Source organism: Cornus florida, unplaced genomic scaffold, assembly GCF_030987335.1.
Source record: "Cornus florida cultivar Cherokee Brave unplaced genomic scaffold, ASM3098733v1 CherokeeBrave_3.0.0_Hap2_Chr02, whole genome shotgun sequence".
Lineage (NCBI taxonomy): Eukaryota > Viridiplantae > Streptophyta > Magnoliopsida > Cornales > Cornaceae > Cornus > Cornus florida.
The window spans coordinates 87,888,626-87,895,648 of NW_026775572.1; positions in this window are offsets into that span (position 1 = coordinate 87,888,626).

The following is a 7,023-nucleotide window of genomic DNA, read 5'->3' on the forward strand; positions in this document are numbered from 1 at the left end:
ATGAACCTAGACAACATGAATGATCATTTGCAAGTGTTTGGAACATGCTTAAGGGTACAATCCAATCAATTAAGGAAATAAACAAAAGATGGCTCTAAGGCCTCATGGCATGTCATTTACAAACTAGGTTCAATCCTTGAAATTCCATATATTCCATAAACAAACTATGAAGTTAAACAAACATACATGTCATATAAGTGTCCTTGGCCATTGGCCTCATTACATACATATCTAAAGAGAGTCAAAAAGTGCACTTAAGTGCACACTACATAGTTTGAACATTAGATACATGTTTTGTCAAAATAAACAAAAATAGAGCATGATATGCTAACAAGTGCATATCCCAACATAACAAAAATGCTCCAAGTAGGCTAGCAATTCTAAGAGTGTTGTGCATTCCACAACAATGCTTCTTTACCTGAAAAACAACCCAAACAACTAGGGTGAGTAATCAAGTTACTCATAGGATGTGGTGCATGCGCATACGCTATAGTTTGAAGTATAATATGAACCAAACATAGACCATCACAAGGGTGCATTCCACCTAACGTATATATTTTCAAGGCACTCTAAGGAATCATCTCAAGCTATACTAGTGTTTGAAATGATAAACATATGGCATTCAAGTATGCATAAACAAGTACACTAATGCATTTAAACCAAGATTTTCCAAATCACAAGCTACAAGAAATCTATGATCCACAACTTGGAAAGTAATGCAAAATCAAATAATGGAAAGACTAGGATATGTGGCCACGAGACCATACAAGTTATTTTGGGTAATTACGACCCACAAGGTACTACTTAGTGTGCACTATGACTTAGGAGAATTCCTATTCTCCGTACTAGAGCCAAACCCTAGCCATCAAGCATTTCATATCCTTACAAGCTTCCAAAGATCAGCAAGTTCATGACAATTGTACCATCTCAATGCATGAAACTACCTACCAAGCACAAGTAGGGTAAAACCACACAACCCATGTCTTAAGGTTACATGTCTAAAGTGGCAAGTTAATGATACTACACATCATGTTATATCAACTTACTATCAATGTAGGCCATAATTGTAAATCATGTATTATAGTAATCTACCTACAAGTAATTATAAGTGCCACACACAAGATTTTCATACTCACACACAAGATTTTCATACTAAGTTTTCAATGACATCTACATTACTTCACATCATAAGTGTAATCTCAAGATATCCATAATAAATCCTCAATGAAATCACAAGTATTAGGCAAATTATTAGACAATAACCTACCTATACAATTTAATGATCATATGCATGCTTTAATCCACAAATCCTAAGTCAAGCATATATAATCTTTATTTACATGCTAGTACAAGAATTTAAAAGGCATGTAATCAATATATATCAAGCTCCAATATATATAAAACCCAGAGAGGATAAACATACAACCACCCCTACCTCACAAGAGGATTGTCCCTCTTGAATCCAATGAAAGCAAAGAAATTTCAAGTTTTCCTTCTAGGGTTATGAAGAGAAGGATGAGGCTAGGCTTTTATATTCCAAGCTCAAGGATCTAAGGCAAGTGGAAGGGCACCAAAATGAAGCTTTAAACCTTGAATCAAGCTTTGCTCCAATGGTGGTCAAGTTAGGGTTTGAGAGGAAAAGATGAAAAATGAATAAAATAAAATCAAACCCTAAGTTAGAGGTGGTGGGATTCTCCACTCACTAGGTGCTCTTGCATTATCTCTCTCATACACACTTGTACAACTTAATCTTGTGCTTCCAGTTGTCATGAATCTAAGGCTCCTTTCTACACTAAATCCCTAGCCTACACTTGTCATGAATCTAAGCCAACATGTGTTCCACTCCTAAGCCAACAAATGGGTGAATCTCTACCCTCCATGTGTCATCAAACTAAGTCCCTAAGTGATTCCACCACAATGCCAACAAGTGGCTCTATGAGAATGTGACACTTGTCAAATTTTTTAATAATTGCAAAAATGTCCTTTTTGAAAATATATTTCAAAATAAATTACAAAATGGTCCCTAAGACGAAAAAAAATTACTTTATTTAATCACGCAAAAACCCCTCAAGTTTAGAGTAATTACCAAAAGTGATGCATTTATGCCCTTTACAAGAAAAGTAAACATTTAACATGCTTTTCTGCAAAAGTGAAAATATAGATATCATGGAAATGAAATATCATGGATGTATGCAAAGTCAGAATCAAATCCAAGTGCAAAAAGTGAGGTTATGCAAAGAAAAATGAAAAACGACTAAAGGACGAAATAGGGAAAAGACGAAAAAAGAAAATTACCAAAAAAAAAGAAAGGAAGTAAAATGACCGGGTCATTACATACACTTTTAAAATAATTGTTTAAAAGTGCATATAAATAATAGAAATTAAATACATTTTTATAGGGTACTAAAAAAGTTTGCATGCGTTGCACATGCTGAGAAATGTTTATGAATATATATATATATATATATATATATATATATATTTATTTATTTATTTCCTATTACTTTGAATCAATTTTTATTTAGGTTGATGTTAACAATGTTTGTAAATGTATCACTGAGTTTTTTTTAAAGAGAATCAAACTTTACAAGTTCTAAAAATACTCTCAAACTTTACAAACATGTATAAATGAGTTATTTCACAAACATGTATAAGAAATAGAATTTTAGTTAGATACGTACGAAAGAGTAGTAGTTGCATTATTAAAATAAAAATAGGCAGCACTATAGTATTGGTCTTTAATTGGATTCTATTAGTATAAGCATTCAATTTAGCAGTTCAAATATTTTATTCTATTTGGAGTATAGATATGTCAATTTTTAACGTAAGTGGAAGCTAGGTTTGTTTATAATGAATGATAAACTATTTTGAATCTACAAAGTAAGATATAAATTCAGAGAAAATATGATATTGTATTGAATAATTGAATAAATTAATTAATTATTCTCTTTGCAGAAAACATATTTATAATAAAAGAAAACTAAAAACATAAAGAGACCAATAGCAGAAAGAAAATAACACTAAAAATAAAGTTTCTCTAAATTTTTTGAAAAAATATAATAAGAAATATAATTAATAAAAACTGCTAAATCTAAAATTTGAGATCAATCTGACTTTGATTAGGTCTTGTAAAAGATCCCCAAATAAACAAACCTTCTATAATGTAATAAAAAATGATTTCGGAATCAAAGGACCAATTGGCCCAGCAGTATCACCCCTTCCTCCTTAAAGGAGAGGTCAGGGGTTCGAACCTCGATAAAGGTAGTATGTGTGTGTAATTGCTTAAACTTCCAAAAAAAAAAAAAAAAAAAAAAAAAAAAAAACACAATTTCGAAGTCCCTCTCCCTTTTGATAATAGAAAAATGAACCATGTTTAGTCTTGTAGAATTCTCTATCAGAAATATAAATTTTGAGAACATTTAATTTTTGCAAAAGCATTGGGATGAAAAATAATATATTACACAGATACATATTTGCTGAATTGCTGAATACATATTTCTAGTTAATTTAGTCATCCTATATTCACATCATCCTCATACTTGAATAACTTTGGTTGTATGATATCATCCATGCCATGTTCTTATTTTAAGGCATGTTAAGTGTCAAAATTTCAAATTGCAAAGAAAATAAAACGTGAATAACATTTCTGATATACATTGTTAAAATGTATGTGTGTTCATATACATGGAATAATATGTATATGTGTTCATACACACACACAGACACACACACACACATACATATATATATATATAGAGAGATGTGTGTGTAAGAAAATTGTTTTTGTGAATGTATTATATTTAATCTTAAAAAGTTAAAAACATTCAAATGGAATTCTATAAATATGGCCTAGAGTTCCAGGACATAATTTATTTTCCCTAAATGGGATGTTTTCATTAAAAATAAAAACTTAATGAGTACTTGTTCGAAAGTCATACGTCTTCGACTACATTTATGTGAATGTCCCGATGTTGAGTCATTTCCTATCCACATAAATGCAATCGGATAGGTATGACTTTTGAACGGTGTATCACGACTCATGGGAGGACAAAACTAAATGGAGGCATGCCCCCAAAATTACATACAAAACAAAAATGAAGAATGAGTTCTCTGATATGATTGGAGTCCTGCATTCTTTTTTATGATAGAAACTTCTGCAACCCTAGGAAACAAGTAGTCCTAAAGGCAACAAAAATATCCTTTAGACTAGTATCACCTACATTACACAACTAGTATAATGTATATAGTATGTTGTGAAAGAAGACTTCCTACAAACTCTCAAACAGTTTTGAGATGGAGATAAAGTCTCCTAGAATTTATCTTGGAGTTTAAAAACAAGAGGATCGTGATCTACATATTTGAAGAGAGAAAAAGTCTCCTACAATCTCTCCCAGAAGTTTCATACATGTTTTGTAATTGTTCTATATATATGTGTGTAACACCAACAGAATAAAATATAAAGAAAAATATTGCTAAGTTTCTTTACCATCTCTATCCTTTTTTTCACATGGTATCAGAGCCTTAGTTGAATTGATTCAACTATATATATATATATATATATATATATTTTCACTGCACTCTTTTGTTTTTCCTTTTTCAAAGTATTATGGCACCAACAGAAGTAGCTAACCATATCCATATCCGGTGGGACTTAATGTTGCAAATTTTGTCTCATTAAAGCTGAACCATTCTAACTATCTATTGTGGAAGACACAGATGAGTGCTTTGATTAAAAGTCAAAATTTACAAGGATTTCTTGATGGAGAGATTCTTATGCCCAAAGAGTTCACAACGGTCCCAGAAGGCACAGAGGGATCAAAAGAAGTCCTTAATCAGGAATTTGTCTACTGGAGGCGTTCCAATCTCCTTTTGCGTGGATGGGTGACTGCAACACTAACTGAAGAAGTTCTTGGCATTGTTGTAGGGCTCGAAACTTCAGCTAGTGTGTGGACAGCCCTAGAAAATGCTTTTGCACAAGACTCTCAAGAAAGGGAGTTTCAACTCACTCAAGAACTTGCATTGACTCGAAAGGGTGAAGGTACATTACAAGATTACATCCGAAAATTCAAAAATATTTGTGATGATCTTTTAGCTATTGGGAAGCCGGTTCCTGATAAAAGCAAAGTTTTCTGGCTTCTATAAGGTCTCAGTCATGGGTATGAAACTTTTGTTACCACCATGCTGAAACCACCAGTACCTTCCTATAACGATATTATTCCACTTCTACAAAGCCATGAAGCACGTTTACGCTTTTATGGAACTGCAAGTCAACCACAAATGGCCTATGTTGCTAAACATGGCCAGAATAGACAAATAGGTTATGGCAATAATCATTTTAACTCAAGAGGTCATAGATTTGTTCAAGGAAACAGATTCAATGGTGGAGATGACATCAAACAATATGAAGCAGACAACCGTCAACACGATAGCAAAATTGCTCCAGGAAACAGGTCTAAAATTCAATAGCCTGATGGGAGACCTGAAGTAATGATTTGTCAAATTTGTGTTAAGAAAAATCATACGGCCTTAAAGTGTTGGAATTGCTTCAACCATGCATTTCAAGCAGAAGATATTCCTCAAACACTTGCAGCCTTTCAAATTGCAAATGATCACGATAATGAATGGTATCCCGACACTGGTGCAATCTCCCATATGACTGGAAATCCGGGTAAGTTGTTTAATCTAAAATCTTATAAAGGAAATGATGGTATTATGATTGGCAATGGTGAATGACTTCCTATTACTCATATTGGTGATTCTATAATGAAGACACCTTCTACTTCTTTCAAATTGGAAAATGTTCTACTTGTTCCGGATATACAGAAAGACCTTTTATCTGTTAGTCAACTTACTTCTGAGTTCCCATACATATTTGAATTTTCTTCTGGTGGTTGCATAATTAAAGACAGAAGCACGGGTCAAGTAATAGCTACGGGGAATAGAAGAGGAGATCTATATGCCATGGATGATGTTAAAGCTGCTTTCTTTTCAACTCGTCATAGGACAACATCTCAAGACATTTGGCATTAACGATTAGGCCATCTTCACCACTAAATTACTCAGTATCTCTCTCAACATAATTTTATCAAGTCTTCAACTAAAATAAAGCTAATTCCATTTGTGCTAGTTGTCAAATGGGTAAAGCTTGTAGGCTTCCTTTTGTTCATTCAAGTAATTTATGTAGTGGACCTTTCATGAAAGTTCACTGTGACTTATGGGGACCTTCTCGAATTCGCTCCACTCACAATTTTAAATATTAGGTGATTTTCACTGATGATTGCACTCGATTTACATGGTTATTATCCAATGAAGAAAAAATCTGAATTTTTGTAGTGCTTTATTCATTTTCATAACGATGTGAATTGTTAATTTGGAAGAAAAATTCAAATTTTCCAATCTGATGGTGTGGTGAATATGATTCTACTGGTTTTCACACTACACTTGATAACCTTGGAATTAGGCACCAAGTATCTTGTCCAGCCACTCAACAACAAAATGGTACTGCTGAAAGAAAGCATAGACATATTCGGGAACTTGGTGTGACTATAATGCTTCATGCTCGTATTCCAAAGAGGCATTGGATTGATTGTTTTGCTACTGCGGTGTTTCTAAGTAATCGTTTACCTACAACAACATTAAAGAAGGATTCCCCTTATGCAAAATTATTTGGTGATCAACCAGATTACTCATTCCTCCAGGTCCTTGGTTGCAGATGTTTCCCTTATCTTGGTAACTCTGCCAAGGATAAGCTTGACCCAAAGTCTTTACCATGAGTATTTTTGGGTTATAGTAATAAATATAAGGGTTATCGTTGTCTTTATCCTCCTACAGGTCAGATATTTATTTCACGACATGTGGTATATGATGAGAACACCCTTCCATTTGCAGACCCAACTTCTCTCTACAAGACAGATCATGTAAAGAGGGAGTTCAGTATGTTTCAAGAGGAGGTGTAATACCCCTAATTTTCAAAATGATATAGTTGGAATTTAAATTCAATTTTCTTTGAATTATGTGCTTATT